Source organism: Macrotis lagotis, chromosome X, assembly GCF_037893015.1.
Source record: "Macrotis lagotis isolate mMagLag1 chromosome X, bilby.v1.9.chrom.fasta, whole genome shotgun sequence".
Lineage (NCBI taxonomy): Eukaryota > Metazoa > Chordata > Mammalia > Peramelemorphia > Peramelidae > Macrotis > Macrotis lagotis.
Window position 1 is genome coordinate 476,203,426 of NC_133666.1, and position 24,781 is coordinate 476,228,206.

Here is a 24,781-nt window from a genome sequence, read left to right on the forward strand (position 1 = left end):
ATTTGGTCACAACATTACTTGCTGGTTTAACTTTAGAATCTCTTTCTGATGGGTATTGATCTATTCTTTCAATAACTATTTTGCCCTCTGCTTCCATGATATCAGGGTAATTTTCCATCACTAAATCCTGTAATATTAAGTCCAGGCTTTTGTTTCTCTTCAGTGTTTTCAGGAAGGGTGATAATTCTCAGATTCTCCCTTCTTGACCTGTTCTGGAGGCCAGTGGTTTTTCTGATGAGGCATTTTACATTTTGTTTTGTTTTTTGATATTTTGGTTCTGTTTTACACAATCTTGTTGTCTTGTGAAGTCATTAGTTTCTGCTGATTCCATTCTTTTTTTATTAGAGAAGATTTTTTCTTCATTTTTTCTTTTGCAGCGTCTTTTCCAATTGGTCCATTATATTTTTGAAGGACTTTTCTATTTGCCCAAAAGTAGTTTTGAGAGAATCATTTCCATTTTGCATTTGCCCAATTGAGGATTTTAGAGAATTAGTCTCATTTTGTGTTTGTCTAATTGTATTTTCCAATGATTTGTTTTCTTGTTAAATGATGTTAATTTTTCTGGCAACATGTCAATTTTCTCTTGAGTTTCTTTTCCCAATTTTTCCAATTGATTTTTAAACTCCTTCTCGATTTCTTCAAGGAAGTCTTTCTGGAAGGGAGACAAGTTCATATTTTCCTCAGGAGTGCTAGATCTCTCAGGGTTAGGGTCTGTCTCCTCTAAGTTTTTCTCCATTGCCCACCCCCCCCCCATTTCTCTGGCCTTTTTTCATCTTGTGTTGGCATGGGGAGGAGCTGCCACTCAGAGGTTTACTCTTGAGGATCATAGAGGCTTTGTTCATTTGGCTTAGAATTTCCAAGGGGCAGCCAGTAGGGGTGATGGTTGCTTTCTCTATAGTGAGATCCTCAGCAGCAGGGTCTGAGTTGACCTTGAATACTGGGATAGGCCCTGGGGGAGAGATTAATCTCTTTCTGTTGAGTGAACTCTGTTGCTCTAAGGGGGTGGTGGTGGTGGTATTTATTGTTTGTTCTGGGCAAAGGGTTCTGCTGAAAGTATGGAGCTCAGGTCCCTGGCCCAGCTGTTTGTTCTCCAGGAATGCTCTGAGATTCTGTGCTGGAACTCACCCTCCTGTAGCTCTTCTCCCCACAGCCAAAGACTCCATAAGTAAAGTTGGATCTCAGACCTGCCACTCACTGAAGTCTCTATGGCAGAAGCTGGCCCTCTGGCTTCCCCCAGCTGCCTTCCCCTTTGCTAATCTTTTGCTCTTGTCTCCTGATCCCACAGTCCTTTGAGACAGACCTTCTTGGTAGGTGTTGTTCTCCAAGCTTCTATTTCCGGGTTTTTGTTGATCAAATTTCTGTTAACAGGTTTCTCTCATGTTATTTCTGAGGGGGGGAAAGAGAAAACACCTATCAAAGTGCCTGTCTTCTCTCAGTCATACTGGCCAGAAGCATCCTTCTTGTTAATTTTTATGTTTGCTTTATCTAATTCTGAGACAAGGATGCTGAGTTCTCCTTCTAGGAGAGTTTCCTATCTATGTCTTCCTTTGGTTTCTCCTCTAAGAATTTTGATGCTATACTACTTGGTGCACACATGTTTAATATTGAAATTGCTTCACTTTCCATGGTTCCTTTTAGGAGTATATAGTTTCTTTCCTTATCTCTTTTAATGAGATATATTTTTTCCAGCTTCTTTGTCTGAGAAAAGAATTGCTACCCATGCCTTTCTCACTTCATCTGAAGAATAATATATTCTGCCTCAACCTTTCATCTCTACTCTATATGTATCCCTCTGCTTCAAATGAGTCTCTTGCATGTAGCATATTGTAGGATTCTGGTTTTTAATCCATTCTGCTATCTATTCATGTTTTCTGGGAGAGTTCATCCCATTATCATTCAAAGCTATAATTACTAACTCTTTATTTCCCAAACTAACTTTATTTCCCTAACTAACTCTTCCACTATTTGTATTTTTCCCATTTTTTCACCTTATTCCCATTTTCAATTATTTTTCATCCAAATATCACTTCCTGCAACACCTTTGCCTCCTTATATCCAATCCCTATCCCCTTTCTTTCCCCTTTCCTTTGCCCCCTTTTTTATTCCCTTCTTTGTGTCAGTTTAATCTTTTCCTCACACCCTCTCCTTTGCCCCTTCCCCCTTAATACTTGAACGATAAGCTAAGCTTCTAAACTTAATTATGCATGTGTATATATTAATCCTTTCTTGAGCCAAATCAGATGAGAGTAAGGCAGTTTTCACCTCCTCCCTTCTTCCCCCCTTGCAATAGGTTTTCTTTTTGAACTTGTCTAATTTTCATTTTCTTGTTGCAAGATGATATTTTTTCATGCAAAGTGTTAATGTTCTCTTGCATTTCTTTTTTTCAGTATTCCCAATTGATTTTTAAACTCCTTCCTGATCTCTTCTAAGAAGTCTTTCTGGGCTGGAGAATAATTCACATTCTTCTCTGAAGTTCAAGTTATCTCTGAGTTACAATCCTTGTCTTCAAGGTAACCTTATTTTTTATCCTGTGACTCTTTATTCATGATTGTTTCCTTTTTCTTTAAGATTTTATTTATTTTGAGTTTTACAATTATTCCATTAATCATCCGTCCCTCCTCCTCCCTCCAACAGGAGTCCCATCTGTCTGTTAGTCTTTACAACGTTTCCCTGGTATACATTGAACTAAATTGAATGTGATGAAAGAGAAATCATGTCCTTAATGAAGAAAAATAAAGTATAAGAGATAGCAGGATTTCATAGCAAGATAACATTTATTTTTCCCTAAATTAAACATGATTGTCTTTGGTCTTTGTTCAAACTCCATGATTCTTTCTCTGGAAGCAGATGGTATTCTCCATCACAGATACCCCAAAATTGTTCCTAATTGGTGCATTGATAGAATGAGCAAGTCCATCAAGGTTAGTCATCACCCCCACATTGCTGTTGGGGTGTGCAATGTTTTCTGGTTCTGCTCATCTCACTCAGCACCAGTTCATGCAAATCCTTCCAGGATTCCCTGAATCCCCATTCCTCATGGTTTCTAATAGAACAATAGTATTCCATGTCATACATATACCACAGTATGTTAATCCTTTCCCAAATTGAAGGACATTTACTTAATTATCAATTCTTTGCCACCACAAACAGGGCTGCTATGAATATTTTTGTACAATTGATGTTTTTGACCTTTCATAATTTATTCAGGGTATAGACCAGTAGTGGTATTGCTGGATCAAAGGGTATGCATATTTTTTTTTGCCCTTTGGGTGTAATTCCAAAATTCTCTCCAGAAGGATTAGATGGATTCATAACTCCACCAATAATGTATTAGTGTCCCAGATTTCCCACATCCCTTCCAACATTGATCTGGTCCTATTGGCCATTCTGAGCAGTATGAGGTGGAATCTCAGAGATACTTTAATTTGCATTTCTCTAAGAAGTAATGATTTAAAGCAATTTGTCATATGACTATGGATTGCTTTGATTTCCTCATCTGTAAATTGCCTTTGCATATCCTCTGACCACATGTCAATTGGGAAATGGCTTGGTTTTTTGAAAATTTGACTCAATTCCCTGTATATTTTAGAAATGAGTCTCCTTTGTCAGAAATGCTAGTTGTAAAAATTGTTTCCCAATTTACTACATTTCTTTTGATCCTGGTTACAGCGGTTTTATCTGTGCAAAAGCTTTTTAATTTAATGTAGTCAAAATTATCTAGTTTGTTTTTAATGATATTCTCCTTTTCTTCCTTGTTCATAAATTGCTTCCTTTTCCATAGATCTGACAGGCAAACTACTCCTTGATCTTCAAGTTTGCTTTTAATATTGGTTTTTTATGTCTAAATCCTGTAACCATTTTGAACTTATCTTGGAATAGAGTTAGAGGTGTGGATCTGATCTAAGTTTCTTCAATAGTAACTTACAATTTTCCTAACACTTAAATAAAATTGAAAATAGGTTTATCAGTTTTTTTGGTGTTTTCATAAAACCAACTCTTGATTTTATTTATTAGTTCAATAGTTTTCTTGCTTTTGACTTTATAAATTTCTCCTTTAATTTTTAGAATTTCTAATTTCCTAATTAATTGGGGTTTTTTAATTTGTTCTTTCTCTAAATTTTTTTTAGTTGCAAATTTAGTTTATAATAAGATAACTTTTTCTCCCCGTTCCTGTCCCCTTCCTCTCCTTCCCCCCGCCCCTTATATTACTTGAACAGTAAGTTTCTTAACTTAACTGAGTGTTTGTGTAAATTAACTTTAAGCCAAGTCTGATGAGAAGAAAATTTTGGTGGTTCTCAGCTCCTCCCTTGCTACTCTCTATTACAATAGTTCTTTTGTGCCTCTAAATGTAATGAGATTTACCCCATTCAATTTCCTCCATCCTCCTGTCTCCTTACTGTTCCCCTTTTTAAGGAAATGAAGAATTCTATCTGAGTTACAGAAAAGCCATGAGTGTTCATCACTTCTGGCTAAGTATATTCTCTCTAATAGAGTTACAACTCTTAATTGTTATGAGAATCTTTCTCGCAGGAGGGGATATAGTCAGTTTTATCTTATTGGATAGTAGTTTTTTTTTCCCTTTACCCTTTTTTTTTAACCTCATGTGTCTCTTGAGCCTCTTTTTTTGGTGTCCAACTGTTCTATTAAGCTCTGTTCTTTCCATCAGGAAATGCTGGAAGTCTCCCATTTTGATAAATGTCCATCTTTTCTCCTTGAAGAGAAGGCTCAGCTTTGCTGGATAGTGGATTCTTGGCCACATGCTTAGTTCCCTTGTTCTTCAGAATATCTCATTCCAGGTCCTTTGATCCCTTAATGTTGATTCATCCAGGTCCTGTGTAACCCTTACTGTGTTTCCTTGGTATCTAAAGTGTTTCTTTCTGGTTGCTTTCAGGATATTCTCTTTTATCTATTAGTTCTGTAATTTTGCCATAGCATTCCTTGGTGTTTTCATTTTAGGATCTCTTTTGGGAGGGAATCGATATATTCTTTCTATAACTATTTTGCCCTCTGGTTCCATGATAGCAAGGCAGTTTTCCACCACTGTAATATTAAGTCCAGGCTTTTTTTCCCTTTAATGGTTTCATGAAGATCTATAATTCTCAGGTTGTCCGTTCTTGATCCATTCTCGAGGTCAGTGGCTTTGCTGATGAGGTATTTTATATTTTCTTCTATTTTTTCAATTTTTTGGTTTTGTTTAACTGTTTGTTTGTTTGTTTGCTGTCTCTTGCTGTTTCCACAGACTCCATTCTTTTTTAGAGAAGAATTTTCTTTATTTACTTTTTGTAACTCCTTTTCCAGTTGGTCAGTTCTGTTTTTGAAAGTTTTCCAGTTGACCAATTGAGCTTTTGAGGGAATTATTTTCTTTTTGCATTTGTCCAATTGTAGTTTCCAAAGATTTGTTTTCTTGTTGCAAGGGGTCAATTGTTTCTCTGAGATTTTCCAGTTGATTTTTAATCTCCTTCTTCATTTCTTTGAGGAAGTCTTTCTGTGCTGGAGACCAGATCATATTATCCTCAGAGCTTCTAGGTCTCTCTGTGTTATGGTCTTTTACTTCTAGGAATTTTTCTATTGACCCTCCTTTCTCTAAAATTTCTTCATTTTCCTAAGAACTTATATTGGCAAGGGACTGGTTCACAGAGGTTTGGTGTTGAGATCCCTAGAGATTTTACTCACTGGGTTTAGTAACTCCATGTGGGCTGGCCAATAGGCTGTGTTGGTTGCTTTCTCTGGAGTTCTGTGACCTCAATTTGAGGCCCTCTCCCTTAGCCTTGATGGGGTGGATGAATCTGTTGAGTACTTTTGTCTTTGACCAATGATGGGTTTTGCCTTGGGGTAAGGTAATTGCTCTCCCTATTCACAGCTGAGGGAGGTCTGCAGCTCACACCTTAGCCTGGGGTAGAGGTGGGTTTTAATTGTGTTTGTTCTGGGAAGAGGCTTCAGATGAAAAGAAGGTATGGCTGGAGCTTTCTTGCACTGAAACTCACCTTCCAGTTCTGCAGGCAAACTCCAGACCCTCAGGGCCACAAGCAATGCCTCTACTCCCTAGTTAGCCCACACCCCTGTGGCTGATCAGGCTTGCCCCACTTTTAGGCTTTCAAACTTTAGTCTAGCCCACTGATAAGGCTACTCTAGCTCTCAGACTCTTGCCCACTCCACTGATTTTAGGACTGGCCTCACTTTCAGTGACTCTGTATCTCACTGGCCCCACTGATCAGGCTAGTGGAGCTCTCATGCTATGACCCCTGACCCTGTCCTGTGATCCCAACAGAGGCTACCCTCTGCATAGAGACTCACACACAATTCCTGAGGTCAAACCTTAAGGTAGATCTTCTCCTAGTTTCTCTTTTTTGGGTTTTGTAGATCAGATTTCTATTAAGAGGCTTGTTTTATATTAAATATGAGGGAAGATCAGGAGACTTTAGCACTGTGCAGGTCTTCCCTCTGCCATCTTGGCTGGAAGTCTTCAAGATAACTTTAAATGGACATCCCCCCCATTTCCTAGGATCTTGCATTGGGGGAGGGGCCAATTCACAGACCTCAGGTTTCAAAATTCCTAGTGGCTTTGATCATTGTTACTTAGTAACTCCAGACTGGCCAGCTAGTAGAGGATGCTAGATGCTTTCTCTCTGGAATGTCTGTGACCTAGATAAGTGGCCCACTCCCTAGGCCTAGGAAGGTGTGTTGGGGTGGGGGGGAATCAGGAACTGAATTATCCTTTTTATCTTTGTCTAAAGTGTTGGACTCAGGCTATAGAGTTAAACTATTTAATTCTCAGTTAGGAGGAGATTTGCTGGCCATACCTGAACCTGGGGACCTGAGGTGGGGCTATTACTGTGTTAGTTCTTGGAAGAGTTACTTTCTCTCAATGGAATGGGGAGAGGAGGGGACTCAACTGGAAAAAGGTGGACTTCACTGAAAATACCAGCTAGGGTAACCCAGATAAATGTTTATCTACCACTGGAGCTCTCACACCCCATAGAGTAAGTGCTTCTGTGCTAGAGCTCTCCCCACTGCTGTAAACACAGAAAATGCTTCTGTTGCTGTTCTCAGGATAATCTCTGCAACATGCCCTGCTACCCCTGTGCAAGCTCATCCATGCTCCACTGAGACAGACCTTCTTGGTAGATATTCTTTTTTGGTTCTTCTCTGGGTTTTGTGGAACTGATAAGAGGCTTGGTTCATGTTAGTTCTGAGGGAAAGCCAGGAGAATTTAGAACAGTGTGCGGCTTCTTTCTGCCATCTTGACCAGAAGTTACCTAAATAATAGTTTAAGAAAAGCAAAAGCAATAATTTAAGTAAACTCTTATTTCAGAAAAATTTGCAGCATTTTTATTGATCTTTTTAGCTTCATCCCCTTAATGATTGTCAGATATGACTTAGAGTTTGGAATGTTTAAATCACATTTTAAATTTAACATTTAGAAGCATCTTGTAGAGAAGTAAAGTTATAGAGACATAAGTGACAAGGAAAGAAAGTTACAAGTGGCATAGAGTGAGAGGTATAGCCTGAGGGATAGGGAAAGCAGGATATTCTATATATGTGTGTATTATATCTCTCTTCATTATGACAGCATAATTTGCAGTGTCTACCTTTGTCTCTGCCTCTCAATCTATCTTTGAGCTCTATCTCTCAGGTTACTGTGTCTTGCAGTCTGTTTCACTCATTTGTCTTAGTTTCCCCCTTGGTCTTTTCCCCCTACTCACATTTTCTCTTTCATTCAATAATTTTCTCTGTTTTTAACTCTCCTCTTTTGGCTAATCACTCTCCTTTATTTTTCTATAGTCCATGCTGCACATTCAGTTCAGATGTTTGGTACTATGATTCTTCATCACTCACCAACTCAGGTCTCCTGGATCAGAAAGACTAAGGTAGTCAGCTCTGAATTCTTCTCCTAGATGTTTTTGACCTGCAGTCATAAATATCCTCCATACATTTTCATATCTCTTTCTTTTATAAATTAATCATATAAATATTGCCATTGTCTCTGCAAAGTTGTGTCCTTAAAGATTATCTTTTTTGCATTCAAGTTTTATTATAATTTCTATATTGATAAAAGCAGAAAAATAAATTTGATTATTTAAAATCTCTGTGTATAATTATTTCTATAAAGGCAAAACTGGAGAATTATTTAAAATATGGAATGCTTCATGAATTTGCCTGTCATCCTTGGACAGGGGCCATTCTAATCTTTGTATCATTCCAATTTTAGTGTATGTGCTGCTGAAGTGAACACAAAATTGAAGAATTTCTTAAAAGATGATGTTGCACATTTTTATGATTGGTCTACTATGCCCATTTAAAGGATGTCCTGTTGACATCTTAAAATCAGTATATCTAATAATTAACTCCTTAGCCTTCCTTACAATCTCTCCCTTTTTCTTAACTTCTTTTTTACTATTCAAAGAGCCACCATATTCCTTACCAGCAAGGCTTGCTTCCTAGATGCCATCCTTACTTTTCACTCTCTCTCACATCCTTCATATCTAATCAATTGTCATACCCAGTCATTTCGTTTTTCATAACACCTCTCTTATTTCTTCTAACACTGCCATTAACCTGGTGCAGATCCTCAACAGCCTAACTATTGCAGTTGCTCCTTAATTGGTCTTTATGCTACAAATCTCTCTCACCACACTCATTTTCCACTCAATTCTCAAATTAATCTTCTTAAAGCAGAGTTCTGACCCTTTCCTCTTCCCTCATTCTATTAAAATATTAGTCATTCCATATTGCACATAGGATCAAGTTCTTTTAAAGTTCTTAATTGCAGAAAACTTTCTTCTTTTATAGTGTTATAATATTTTTTACCCTTCATGCATTTTTTCCATCCAATTACACTGTTGAAAGCAATGCTCCATCTTTAAACTTAAAGATTCAAAATGTTCTCTGTCTCTTACTCATGCCTGGGTTCCTCTCTCTCCTCATCTTAATTTCCTAGCTTCCCTGCCTTTCTCTTCAAGTATCACGTAAAACCCCACTTTTCCCATTGCTCCTTTTATTCTGTACCTTATTTCCAAGGTTATGTCCAATGTGTCCTCTATAAATCTCTTTTACACAGTCAGTTGTTTGTATATTGTCTCCACTATTAGACTGTGAAATCCTTGATAGCAGGTACTCTATTCTTCCATTGTTTGTTTTCTTTTGATTTTTTTTGGACTTTCTTTGTATCCTCAGTGCTTAGCATAATAGATAGCAAATAGTAGGTGTCTCATAACTCCTAATTGGTTGAAAATTTATATTATGGTAAAGATATTAGAATAAGTAATTATAATAACAAATATTTTTACTCAAATATATGTAAAAAAATTACATTTTTCCTTGTACAGTTCAAGAAGAGCAATTCAAGATAAAAATGCATATTCCAACTGCTTGCTTCATAGTCAGTAAACATAATCTCTTTCAAAATTGACTTTAATGTTACTGATTGTAAGGGGAAATTGTCCATTTGAATGAAATATGGGAAGTGGTTTGATTGAGTTCTGAGGATAGGATCAGAAAATTTCATTTCCATCTGAGTAGTGCATACACATGTGCAAACACAGACCATTGATGACTTGCCTAGGGTACCTTAGAGTCAAATTGTACTGGGATAAACATGATGAGCCCTAAATCTGAAAATTTCTCTAGTACATATGACTACAACTCCCTTCAGCAACAAAGAGATTAAAGTGTTGCAGATTGCACCATTAAAGTTAAGACTCTGTAAGCACTTATGCTGTATTTTCTATGCACAAGCAGTAGTTCTATCTGTGACATTGGGAAAATTTTCCTGGCACTCAAGTTCAGTACTTATTACATAGAACTCTCTGAAATTTCCAGAGAGAAAAAAATTACAGTTCAACGTTTAGAGGTGAAGGTAGAAAATGATGAAGAATCCCTGCCTGTTCTCAGAAAATTTAATCATGTACAATTACCATATTTGCCCATATCTTCAATTCATCAAATGTCTTTGTATTCAAATTAAAAATATCATTTTTCTTTCAAGCTCCTTCCCAAATGAACTGACATTAAAGTATCACAACAAAATATGTGTACACATTCTAAATTTTAAAAAAAACACATTCAATTCAGCACTGTTGTTAGACTACAATAACATTACAAAAAGATGTGATAGTTTCCACAACCAAAAGTTTACCACATACCAATTATTGAAATCTAAAAAGCATTGGCATGAGTTTTACTCTTTACCGCTCTGTTTATTATTTCATGTTTGACATTATAAAATTTTCAAGGTATCACACCATGAAAATAACTAGCAAATGATTGCTGAACAGATAATTTTATATATACAAATTATATTCACTGAACCTTGAACAGCTAATGGCTAAAAATCTTAATTAAAACAATGAAAAGATATTTTAAAACATATATATTATATACTGACATTTGAGTTTTCAACCAGAAATAAAGTTTCTGAAAAAGATTAGAAATATATTATGCTATAAATGAATGATCGAAAAAAGACAATCGTTATATTCTTACACTATCCCAGGTGCTTTGCTGAGCATTAGTGAAGCAAATAGAAGAAGCAATATAGTCCTTTATCTTCAGGTGCTTATTTAGGATGTCAAAAAAAAGTTGAATGAGGAAATTGGGAGAGAATACACATAAGAAAAACTTTAAGCTGCATAGTCCATAGAGATATCTGGTGGTCCTCCATATTTAAGAAGAAAATGATTTTTTTTTTAAAAAATTCTATATCATTCAAAACCTGTGAGCAATTTAATAACACAGTCAAAAGGAAAGTCAAAGACTTGGGTTCATCTCCTGGTAACAAGTCTATTTACCTCCTTCATAGATTATGATTCTTTTTTTTTTTAGGTTTTTGCAAGGCAAATGGGGTTAAGTGGTTTGCCCAAGGCCACATAGCTAGGTAATTATTAAGTGTCTGAGACCAGATTTCAACCCAGGTACTCCTGACTCCAGGGCCAGGGCTTTATACACTGCACCACCTAGCTGCCCTTAGATTATGATTCTTTATGTCCTCAGTGTAAATAAAAGACAAATCTATGGAGGAGGCAATATGGATTTGAGCTAAGTTGAAGTCAATGGATCTTAGATTAAGAAATGGAATGAGTTTAGAGATTATCTTACTCAAACTAGGAAATTGAGATCCATAAAAGAGAAGTGACTTGTTCCAAGTCAGAAAGGGGTACAATACCCCAAGGTAGGACAACCTAGAAAACATCAGTGTGTGAAAAGTTTTTGCAACAGTAGATAACATTAGATGAGAAGGTTCCTTGAAAATTGATTCTGTAAGTTAAAGGGTCATTCTATTGAGGAAGAAAATGCCATAATTGATCCAAATTAAGGAAAGCTGAGGGACTTAATATAGAAAAAAATGATGCTGAAAGAGTATCTACAGACAGAAATGAGAGGGATGACTTTAAGAATACAGAAGCAAAGAAGGCAATGGGGATTAGAACTGATATCAGGGAGCAGTAGATTCTGTTCAAGGAAGACTAGTAACTCTGGTGTGAGGGCTGTTATACACTTTTCAGGACTTCTTTCCACTTTTGATATCCACCTGAGCCACCCCAACCTCCAAGAAGCTTTAGCATGCAGAGCACACACATCAGTAAATTTTTCCACAGGTAGAATTAATCAGGTTGAGGGTAACCAAGGGAGTCTCAAAGTTATTGGTGAGTTGGAAGTCAGTATGTCTTCTTTTAGCACGTGAAGTCTTCCACTAGTGGACAGATGAGAACATTTCATTCCAATGGCCATGACAGCAGCTGAAGGAAGCACTTAGACAGACATCTAAGATGCCAAGATCATCCACTGCATCTAAAATCATCAAGAGTTGTTTTGACTCTGTCTTGCCACTGGGTCATGATGATTTTGGAAGAGACAATGAGGTTGATGACTTCATGCAACCCTACCTCACTTAAATCTAATTTGCTCATGAATCAAAAGTTATTACCTATATTACTTTACCATTCCTATCTCAAAGTCCTGTGATGACAGGCAAATGCAGAAGCAGAAGGTACAGATATACTGGCAGCATAAATCTGCAGAAGGGTAGCCTATGTCATAGGATTGTTTCCACACAGGAAGCAACAGTGGGATTCAGCAGACCCCTGCGTATTTGAGAAGTCATTTAATGATCATATTATTCACTTCCTGGAGAAAGAAAGGGGCTAGAAAAGGAGCCTTAAAATTGTCTGCTTGCTCAATCCTGACCTGATTATAGAGCCAGGCAGAATGAAACACACACACACACACACACACAGACACACAGACACACACACACACACACACACACACACACACACACAAACAAACAATGTTAAAAAATTTGTTCAAAGAAGTTTTCACTCACTATCAGTGATTGGAATATGTGAACACATATAGACTCAATAGACCTGAAAGACAAACAGTTCAGGTTCCAAGAGAACTCGGCAGGTATCGTATTCAAATAGCAGCCCTTAGTCAAACAAGAATGGCAAACGAAGGTCAGCTTACTGAATTGGAAGCTAGATACACATGTTTTCTGGAGTCACCACAGTGAAGTTAAGGGCCATGAGATTGGGGTAGGTTTTGCAATCATAACAAATCTAGACAAGGAAATTGTATACTTAACAAAAGGAGTGAGTGATAGGTTCATGACAATGGGATTGCCACTTAGAGGAAAATGTCACACTACCGTTATTAGTGTTCCAACTGTAACAAACTGTGATGAATTGAAAGAAAAAAATTGTGAGGGCCCAGAGACCTTTATTGTCAATGCATCAAAAGAGGAAAAGTTTATAATTCTGGATAACTCATGCTAGAGAAAGTTCAGACTAACGACATGGAAGAGAGTCTTTTTGATTGTGCAGGATGGAAGACACTAGCACAAGATGCCCAACTTAGCCTGTCCTCATCAGAGAGGATTTTGCATTCTCTGAGCAAAGCAAAATTCAAACAGTTCAAAGGAAATATGTGATACATAAGTTTAAAGTAATTACCCCAGGTGTTCACATGGATAATTTGTACCTGATTTAGGGTAAAACATCCCAAGTACTGTTGGTATCAGCAGCCACAATTGAACACACTGCAATTTGTCTTTAACAAAGTAGAATCAGTTTGTTCTTCTTTTATGATGAAGGACATGAACCGAATCTATTAAATATGCTACAGCATATTTATTTAGGAATGATGAGTTAAACTTGTCAGTAGCTGATCTTACAATTTTTTGACAAAACTTTAATTTCATTAGGAAATTTAGCATTCCAGAACTTTTTTTCTGAATGTAGCTATTAAGGTAGAAAAATAGAATAAAAATGTAGTTGATATTTACTAAGGTTGCCAAAAGAGTTAAGTAGCGTATAAAATGCTCAGACTATAATTTTCAAGTAATAGTGCTGAAAAATTAATTTGAAAAATCCACAAAGAAAGGGAAACATTAAGTAAGGAGAATTTACTACTAATAATTATTTTACTATACAAGATTACTGCTAATAATTAACTAGCACTTCAATATTCTACTGCCTCAAGTGGGCATAATGTTGACAAAGCCATATAGTACTTAGTATGCCACACATTTAGCAAATATGACAATTATTTTTCTTTTTTAGTTTGTTTATTGCCAATCATTTGTAAAGTTAATTTTTAACATTTATTTTTTGTAAGATTTTAAATTCCACATTTTTCTCCCTTCCCCTCTTTCCTCCTTCCCTTGACAGTAAATAATTAGAAATAGCTGGTATATGTACAATTTATGTTAAGGATATTTCTGTATTAGTCATGCTGTGAAAGAAAAAGCAGAATAAAACATAAAAAATATTTTAAAAAAGCAAAAATAGTGTGCTTTGGTCTGCATTCATATTCCATCATTCTTTCCATGGATGTGGGTATTATTTCCAACTTTGATCATTGTACTGCTGAAAAGAGCTAAGTCTGTAAGATTTGTTCATCCCACAATTTTGCTGTTAATGTGTACAATGTTCTCATGCTTCTGCTCACCAGTCAACATCAGTTCATGTAAGTCTTTTCAGGTATTTCTGAAATCCACCTGCTTGTAATTTCTTTCAGAACAATAGTATTCCACTAAGATTTATTCAAGCATTCCCAAAATGATGAGAAGTCTCTCAATTTTTAATTCTTTGTCATTACAAAATCTACTGTTAAAAATATTTTTGTATCATGAGTCTTTTCCTTTTTTATGATTTCTTTGAGATACAGATCTAGTAGTGAAATTCTTGAATCAAAGAGTTTGTATAGGTTTATAGCCATTTGGGCATAGTTTCAAATTGATCTCCAGAATGGTTGGATTGGTTCACAACCCCAACAACAGTGCATCAGTGTCCCAGTTTTTCCATATCACATCCAATATTATTTTCCTTTCTTGTCACTGTAACTTCTATTTTTCAAACAAAAAGTACAAATGTTGAGCATATTGTTTTCCAGCAAGAAAAAAACTTTTGTTATTTTTGTAGTAATTTAAAAAAAATTCCTACTCCTACCTGAATGTTTTACTCATTCCAATACAACCCTGCCCTTCATTTTAGTTCCTTCTTTCTGTGGATTATTTTAAATTTATCTAGTTCATATAGCTTTTTATACATTATTTATACATTGTGCAATTAGACTGTATGTGTTCCTTAAGAGCAGGGATGGTCTTTTATCTTTTTCATTTTCCCTTTCATTAAAAGTTTATTAAAATTCCCTTTAAAATCAAGGCTGGCACATTGCCAGAGTTAGCTCCATATTTTGGAGGCTCTGATAAAAATTGTGGGAGAGAAAAGTTATTAGACTGACTACCAAACTGAAGGTCTACAGAGCTATTATGCTGACTTCATTGCAATATGCTTGTGAAACCTGGATAATCTACCAGTGCTATGCTAGGAATTAAATTGCCCTAAGAAAATTCTGAAGATCAGCTGACAGGATAAGATACCAGAAACTGAGATCCTTTCTTGAGTTAAACTGCCAAGTATTCAAATGTTACCAAAGAGAGTGCAACTACGATGAGCTGTCCATATTGCTTGAAAGTCAGGAATATGCTTGCCAAAAAGTCTATTTTTATGATTAACTCACACAAAGCAAGCACTCACAGGGGTATCAGAAGACATGAAACTAGGATTCCATGATGGTCTCTCTTAAGAACTTTTGAATTGACTGTGCCACATAGGAGACATCACCCAGCATGGCCTACCCTAATCAGAGAGGGTATCATGATCTATGAGCAAGGCAGAATGAAGGCAGCTCAAAGAAAACATTAAGATACAAACATTTAGAGTAAGCACCTCAGGAATTCATATGAGCTATTTGGTTTTTTGTTGGTGTTGTTCTTTGTTTGGTTTGGTTTGGTTTGGTTTGGCTTTTTGCAAGGATTAAGTGACTTAGATCACACAGCTAGGTAATTATTAAGTGTCTGAGGTCAAATCTGAACTCAGGTCTTCCTTGCTCCAGGACCAGTGCTCTATCCACTGTGCCACATATGGCTGCTCCCTCATGAACTATTCGTGCCCTACCATGGTAGAGCATTCCAAGCTGATATTTGTGTGATTAGCCACAATCAAATACTCTATAACTCTTCTCTAACATAGTGTTGTCATCTGGTCTTTGATAACAAAAGTAAAGAACCAACCAACCATATGTTATCCTAGGGTTTTTTTTTTCCTGAAACCTCCTATTTCTCACATCTTATAGTAAAATAATATCCCAACATTCATATACCATATCTTCTTCAGTCATTTCCAAAGGGAAGGACATTCTCTCACTTTTCAATTTTTTACCATCACAAAAAGAGCTACGAAAATTTTCTTCAAAGGTATTTTTCCCTTTTCTTTGAGCTTTTTAGAATGTATATGTAATTGTTATTCACTCACTTCAATTGTGTTTGGCTCTTTATGATCTCCTTTGAGTTTTTCTTGACACCAATATTAGATTTGTTTGCATTTTTTTCTGTAGTTCATTTTATGAACGAGAAGCTGAGGCAAATTGGATAAATTAACTTGTCCAGGGTCATCCAGCTAGTAAGCACATGAGTCCAGATATTTTAAGCCTAGTGTTCTATGTATTGTGCTACCAAACTGTCCCTAAATTAATTTATACATAATCTGGAAATTGAATCCAGGACTCCCACATGGCGTATTAGAATTCTACAATTTAGTAGTGGCATTGCTGGGTTAAAGAGTATGCACGGTTTTCTTATTCTTTGAGCACAATTTCAAATTGCTCTTCAGAATACTTGAAAACAGTTCATCACTCTACCAACAATGCATTATTGTCCCATTTTTTCCATATTCCTCAAGCATTTGTCACTTTTTTACCTTTTCTGTCATCCAGCTAAGAGGTATGAAATGGTTAGAACTGTATTTCAATTTGAATCCATAGTCAATAGAGATGTATAATTTATTTTCAATTAAATAATTATAGCTTTGATTTGTATTGAAAGATGTCTGCTCATATCTATTTGAACATTTATCAATTGAGGAATGATTTTATTTTTTATAAATTTATGCAGTTCTCAAATGTATTTTAGAAAGAAGTCTTGCACAGTAAAAAATTCAATAATTTTCCCCCAGTTTCCCATTTCCTGTTGCATTTTGGCTACAATAGTTTTGTTTATAAAACTTTCCTGTAATCAAAATAATTCCTTTTGTATACCATAATTTCTTTTGTCTTTTTTTTCATCACAAACTCTGGCAGGAACATTTTCCCTTGCTTCCTTTATTTAGGCTATCACCCTTTATGTCTTAATCATTTATCAATTTTGAGCTTACTTTTATTGATGTGAACTGTTTTATGCCCAAATTCTTCCAAATTGCTATCCAGTTTTCTGAGCAACATTTATCAAACAATGAGGACTTACTGAAAAAATTTTGATATTGAATTTGTCAAAGTCTATATTAAAATGATCACTTGCTATTGTGTATCATGCACTTATTCCATTGCACTTAACCACTGCTCTATTTCTTTGTCAGTATGTGATTGTTCTTATAGTTTCCATTCTAGTTCTGCTATCTGCCTTCCTTTGCATCATTTTCATTGATTCCTTTGAGATTCTTGATCTTTTATTCTCCCAGATGAATTCTAGTTCTATAGAATAATTCTAATACTTTGATTGATATGGCACTGAATAAGTGAATCAATTAAGTTTTATTTTAATCTTATTGACTCTTTCTACCTATGAGCAATTATTATTTTTTAATTGCTTAGATCTGTTTTCATTTGTGTGAAGTGTTTAATTCCTTTGTTTATTTTGTTTCGGTTATATTCGCTTCTTCATGATCCTAATTCAGTGGTCTCAAGGATTCTGAAGTGGTTTGTCCTTTCCTTCTCCAACTCATTTAACAGATGAGGAAACTAGTAAACACCTAAAGTCAAATTTGAGCTCAGGTGTTCCTGACTCCTCTAAATAATTTCATGAGCTTTGTTACCCTGGGCCAGTCACTTACCCCTTTTGTCTCAGTTGTTTATCTGTAAAATTAGTTGGAGAAGGAAATGCTATATGCTATCCCAAAATAAGTTGGACATGATTAAAAAATGAACCAACAACAACAATTCCTAAAAAGTATTTTGTAATTATTTTCATATAATCCTTGGCATTTTCTTGACAGGTAGATGTATAAATATTTTTTATTATCCAGAGCTTTTTTAAATTATAACTTCTCTATCTTTTCCTGTTGATATTTTTTTAATAATACTTTAAAATGCTCATGTTTTGTGGGCTAATTTTTATCATTCAACATTTTGCTCTAAATAAAGTTGTTAATTATTTCAGCTACGTTTGTTGTTTTGTTGTAGTTACTTTTGCTGCTGCTGTTATTGTTGATTATCTGAACTAAACCATCTTATCATTTGCAAAGTGTGATGGTTTTGTCTTCACTTTATCCATTTTTATTTCTTCTATTTCTTTTCCTTGTCATATTGCAAGAGCTAGCATTTCTAGGATAATGTTGAATAATACTGTTGATAACAAACATCTTTACTTCACCCTGATCTTACTGTGAAGACATCAAGTTTATTTCTTCTACAGATTTTTATTTTTAGTTCTAGATGTTCATCATTTGAAGAAAAGGTATATTTTTCTTAAATATTTGTGTTTTTTTTAATAAGAATGAGTTGTATTTTTTCAAAGACTTTTGCTATAATTATGGATAAAATCCTTTTTAAATTTGCTTTTATTATTGATGTTGCCAACTCTGGTGACAGTTGGGTATTTTTAAATACTGAGCTAGCAATGTATTCCTGGCACAAATTTCACATGATCATAGAATGTGATCTTTGTAATATATTTGAGCAATCTACTTGTCAGAATTTTACTGAAATTATTTGCATTAACATTTGTTAAGAAAATTAGTCTGATTTTCTTTCACTGCTTTTGTTCTCCTTAGTTTAGTCATCAAAATCATAGTTGTGACATAAAAAGTGTTTGATAGGAGTCTTTTACCTATTTTTTCAAACAGTTTATATAGTATTCTGATTAAAGATTCCTTAAATATTTGGTAGAAATCATTAATATATCTATTTTGTGTTTGGCATTTTTATCCCTAGAGAACAAGTCATTTATAACATGTTAATTTTTTTTCTGAGACAGGGTTATTTAAATATTCTATTTCCTTTTATTTTTTAAAGTATTCCTCCATTTCACTTAGATTGTCATTTGCTTTACAGCTATTTTTGGAAACTAGCTGCTCATTATTCCTTTAATTTCATTTTCAATGTTGATAAATACATTTTTTTAAAATTTTGCTGGTAGCAATTTGGTTTTATTTTCATTTTTAAAACAAATTAACCTTTGAAGTTTCTATTTTATTATTATTTTTTATATTTCAACATTCATCCATATATATCTGCATATTTTTAACGAACAAAATTTCGTTCCACCCTCCTTGACCATCCCCCTCCTCTACCATCCCCCTCCTCTCATTGGAACAGTCAGATTAACATTGAACATATATGTATATATTTGGTAAATGTGTTTATAGATTAGTCATTTTCAGAATGAGGAATTAGGATTAAGGGAAAGAGATACTTAAGAGATAATTTTTATGAAGGGTTCATCAGATTGGTTTGGTTTTTTTTAGGTTTTTGCACAGCAAACGGGGTTAAGTGGCTTGCCCAAGGCCACACAGCCAGGTAATTATTAAGTGTCTGAGACCAGATTTGAACCCAGGTACTCCTGATTCCAGGGCCGGTGCTTTATCTACTATGTGACCTAGCCGCCCCTTGTTCATCAGATTTTGAAGGGTTTTTTGTTTTGTTTTGTTTTTCTTCCTCTGGATGGGTATGTTATTTTTTTAAATAAAAATGAATTCTTCATTTTATTTATTGGTTCAATAAATATTTTGCTTTTAATTTTGCTTATCCAACATTTAATTTTCAGGATTCCCATTTTGGTTTTTATTTGGGAATGTTTACTTCAACATTTTTAGTTAATTTTTTTTAGTTTAATTCAATTAATTTATCTGTTCCTTTTCTCTTTTACTAATGAATGCATTAAAGTAATATAATATAATGCAATGTATTACTAATATAAATTTAACCTTAAGAATTGCCTTGATTGCATCCCACAAAGTTTGTAATATTGTCTCATTGTTGTCATTCCCTTTAATGAAATTTTTGGTATTTCTGATTGTTTTCTTCTTAGGATTAGTTTATTGTTTCTCATTAAATTTTAAGCTATGTTTCTATTCCACATTTTTAATGCAAATTGATTGCATCATAGTCTGAAGCAGAAGCATTTAATATTTTTATTTCTCTGCATTTAGTTGTGTGGCATTTTTTCCCCAATAGATGACCAATTTTTCTGAAGATACCATTCTTAACAGAGAAAAATGTTATGTTTCTCTCTGTCACCATTCAGTTTTCTACAGAAGGCTATATCATATATTTAAATTTTCTAAAATTCTTTACCCTCTCAGAACTAAACAAATCTAGCCATAAAATAAAAGACAACAGGGGTTACATGATTTGCCCAAGGTCATACAACTAAGCAATTATTAAGTGTCTGTGTCTGGATTTGAACTCAGATCTTACTGACTCCAGGGTTGGTGCTTTATCCACTGCACCACTTGGTTGCCCCACCCATATTTTCTCTTTTTTAAAAAATAAAACACTTTACTTATTTGAAAACATATTCACATGTATTTTTTTAAGTATATTTAAATTCTTCTACCCTCCCTTCCTACCCCATTCCCCTCAATAGGGAACAGTCAAGTAAGCATTGTACATACATATGTTGGATAAACATGTTTATATATCAGTCATTTTCAGTATGAGGAATAAGGATTAAGGGCAAGAGATAAATAAGAGATAATTTTTAGAAAGTGCTAATCATATTCTGAAGTATTGGTTTTCTTTTTGGTTTTGTATTGTTTTTTTCTTCCTTTGGATGGGGATAACATTGTCCATAGGCAGTCTAATATGGTTGTCCTAGCTCTCCAAACTGCTGAGAGGAGCTGCTTTCATTAAGGTTGATGATCTTACAGTGTTATTGTTTATATGAACTTTGCTCTCTTGGTTGCTTTCATTTTTTTCTTAACAAAAAGTGCTTTCCCTCTCATGTTTGAATGATTGCCTAGAAATAAGCGTGTATAACGAATTTGCTAACTAATATCCAGAATTACATCTAGTCCTAGAACAAGGGGTTCCCTGTAATCTCTTTTTGACCAGTTGCCAGTTTCTTTCCCATTACCATATTTTGCTTGGAAGTTCCTGAAGCTGCTGATGCTTCTGTCATCTCAACCTGGTTCCACCACTGGTGTTTTATAAAGTGGTCTCTGGACCAACCTCCATCCCTGTGACACATATTTTGCTTTCATATCTCTAGAATTGTTGTGGACTGAAAAAAATGTCTCACTCTGGTATTTCATGCACTCTGCTTCACTAGAATTTGATTTGAGGCATTATTTTCAAGTTGTTTGGAGAGGAATGTTAAGAGAGTACAGCTGAGTACTTTCTCTATGATAGCATTTTGGTTCTGCTTTTAAAGTCCCTAGAACCTGAATTTGAAACCACTGGTATGACTTAAAATATATTTTTCTTCGAATTATGTTCTAGGCAGATTTAAGAAAATAATTAACAAGTGTTTTATTTACACACATATGTCAACATATACATTAACAAAACCCATTACATATTGTAATGTAATGAAGGAAAGGTCATTTAGCTATTTTGAAAAGGGTAATAGAATACTTCCTGGAGAAGGATGAATTTATTTATATGTCTGTGACTTTACTGGTGCATTTTGAAACCTGTCCATTACAATCAACATGGTTTAGTCTTATGGGACTATATGTGGGAGGATTAGAATAAATGTTAATCATTAGACAAAATTGCTTTGTTCCCCAGAGTATGGACCGTGATCAATAATGCAATTCATTCCATTTCCCTGATAAACCCTGCCCCATCACCCTTATATTTTCAAAGAGCACTTTGCAAAGAGACCTCATGAGTTAATGGAATGTCTATCCCTAGCACCTAAAAACCTTCCTTTTATGGAATGCAAAAGAGCATTTTGTTCCAATGACATGAAGGCAGCTGAATCAAGGAGTTTAATATATCTATAGCTTTGCCAAAAGTTGAAGATGCCAATCATCCACAGCATCTGAGTCTTCACCAGTCATCTCAATTTTTGTTTTGCCACTAAACATTAATATCTTTGGAAGAAAGGGTAAAACCAATAACTTTAGGCAATTCTATCTTGAATCCAGTTTGCAAACAAGTCAAGGTATCCCCACATTGTGATTGGTCCTCTTTGAAGATAAAAACCTGCCATTGATTTTTAAAACAAATCAATACAGATGAATGATTTCATCAATATGGGAAATTTCTGAGGGAGGAATACTCACTATAATGTATATTATTGGCTCCTAATTTATAATTTTAGAAAATTTCTAAGCACTAAAAATTTAAGTGATTTGCTTAGGTGACCACAGAACACTTTAGACTCTGGGGATTTTAGTGTACTACAAGAACCAATATGAATCAAAATTATAGCATGTCAAACCTACCTTACCTCTCAAAGAAGCAGATATCTAGGGTAACATCAGAGGGCCATAGTCTTCTGAACAAGTAAGTTAATACTTAGTTTTAATCATACTTCAATCAATATTTTGGAATCTAATACTCCTGAGTTAAGGGATGGTATAAGATTTGTCTTTGTATCCCTAGGACTCAGCTCAATATATCATATATAGTAAACACTTTAAAACTTTTTGTTGAGTTGAATCAATGAGTCACATTTTCAGAATGATGATGATAATCAATAAAATAATTGCTATCTATCTAACCAAAGTGTCATGCACTGGTCTAATGCCCGAAAACCATGAAAGCCAAAATAATTCCTGGTGTTTTGAGTTTATACTCTATTGGAGGAGATCATATACACTTATACAAATTGGAGAATGTGCAGAGGAGAACAATTAGGAGGATGAGTGGTTTGTAAAAATTGCCAACTAACAATCTGATGAAGGAACTGGGCAGAGTTCTCCAGGAGAAAATAGACCATTTTCAAGAATATGCAAGACCCTAATCTCAATAATTCTTGGTTTACCTGATGCCAAAGAATATAATATGGAACAATGGGCCAACATTTCAGAACGTTAGAGTTCAGTTTGAGAACAACTTGTTAACAATTTAACTGTACCTCTCCCAAAAGGTAGTTGTTGCCTTACAAAGTAATGTCTAACCTCTCTTTGGAGCTCTTTAAAGGTTAAATGCATACTTTCAATCTTGTAGACAGGATTCCTTTTCTGATCCAGACTGAATATTCCACCTCAGATTAGGTGAAATAATACATCTGCTATAGTCAGCACTGCTCAGACACTGACAAATTGTGATAACTTCTTTTGTTCTACACATTTTAAAGTCTCTGGAGAAATAGGAAAAAATCAGAAAAGAATAATACAAATGATAAAAAGAGACAGAAAATAAAATCTTAAAAAACCAAACAATGTTTAAATGATGAAAGATAAGTCTGGGGAATTCAATTCAAGACTGAAAATCAAATCATTAACTATATTTGAGAGTTCTGTGGGAAATGCTGACTTGATGACCTTTAGTCACACTACAGAAAATAGACAATAGACTCCACATTTTTGCATGGAGAAATAAAATTGCCAAATCAAATATCTGCCTGATAATAGTAGTGAATTCTTCAAGAAGAGTTTGTTTCGATCATAAACAAGTAGTCACAAGCTTTCAAAAATGATTGTGCAAGGCTGAAGCAAAATTAGGACTAAATAGAATTAAAAGATAGAGATTGTGAAAATTATACATGAACCATAAGCCAATAAGACAAACCCTAAAGTACTTTGGAAACATTAATGCACTATAAAAATGTAAGCTACTATTATGAGCATTTTATTTGATTCACTTAACTTTTATTATGAACAAACACAATACCAAGATCAGTAAATGGCTTCAGATACAGAGATTCAGAAATAGTTCACTCTTAGAATCAGGTCAGCCTAGGCACAATAACAGATAGGAGAAAATAGGAAATGTTCAAACAAAAGCAAAGAGATCAATTTGACTCGACTTAAATGTTTTTGAAGTTTGGAATTATTCCAAATTTTTCCAAAATTATTCTTTGCATGCCGATATTACAATCCAAAATATTATGAGCATTCTTAATGGTTTTCCTGATATAGTTTTTCAAGAATCTTGACCAACTCTCAGAGCTTCTCATAATTAATAAGGTGCACATGCCCTAAGCAGTGAGTAATGACCTCATAAATTATATTTCAGTAACAAAACAAGCTTAAAATCATGATTCTTTGGTTATCACTGGTTATTTGCCTAGTGTTTTTTGTGTGTTATGATGGGGCAACTAGCAATCTAAAAAATATGACTGTTGACACAATTCAACTATACTCAATTAAAAGGAGATGCAATTATCAGGAATTGGACATACAAAGAAAAATTAAGATGGAATAGATTTAGAGGCTTGATATATGCATTATATTATCTCCCCATTTCCCTTTAGGTAGGGAATTATTTTGGTGATATAACTAGAGAAGCATAAACTAATGTTCTTCATATATTTTTCAGTGTCAATGGATTTTGCATGTACAAAGTTCCTTATTTACTTCTCACAACATCGGTCCTGTTTTTTTTTAATTCATTAGAAAATAAAAATATAACAACCAAAATAAGTGCTGCCCAGAGCACTAGACTATAATTCTTCTTCTGTAGAAGTATTATGTGACCCTTTCTCTTGCTGAATTTGATACCTATTATTCTGCATATTCAGTGTAACAAAGTCCATTTCAGAGATAAAAGTTAAACATTGGATTTTAATAGATAATTATTAATTAACATTATTTGATTAATATTAACTTTTACTATCAATCTCTTCCTTATAGAAATAATAACAAGTCCTCCCAAATTTCAATATTCTTACCACTTACATTTAAAGTATGGTTACATTCTTTAGTTACAGGTAGATCATGCACAAATTCCCCTTATCTCCACAAATTAGTTGCCTTGCCAATGGTGTTAATATCATCATTAAAACTGATGTGAACTTATCCTTCTTATGTGCAAACTGATGGTTTCATATAAATTCAAATCATGCAACACTACAGTTACCAAGAAATAAAAAAACTAATATCCCTCAGAAAACAAGAGAAAATCCTCTGATGAGTGCAAACAAGTTGGAAAGCATAGCAAATTAAAAAAAAAAAAAAACTATGGCGAAGATGAAGAGTAAATGATGTCATCAAATAAATGTATGTTACAAATAGATCATAAATTGACAAAGTGGGAAAAGCAGAAGATAATTGTTGGACAACCTATGCTTTTATAGTTAATGAATTTTGCAAGAAGAAATTGCTTTGTGGAA

At 34.6% G+C, this 24,781-nt stretch overlaps 1 non-coding gene across 1 annotated transcript; it reads right to left on the reverse strand.

Annotated features, from left to right (window-relative positions):
• Positions 1 to 8,129: 8,129 nt before the first annotated feature.
• On the reverse strand, positions 8,130 to 8,233 carry LOC141503692 (U6 spliceosomal RNA). Its single transcript, XR_012473023.1, has one exon. It is a non-coding gene; the product is annotated as a U6 spliceosomal RNA (small nuclear RNA).
• Positions 8,234 to 24,781: the final 16,548 nt, after the last annotated feature.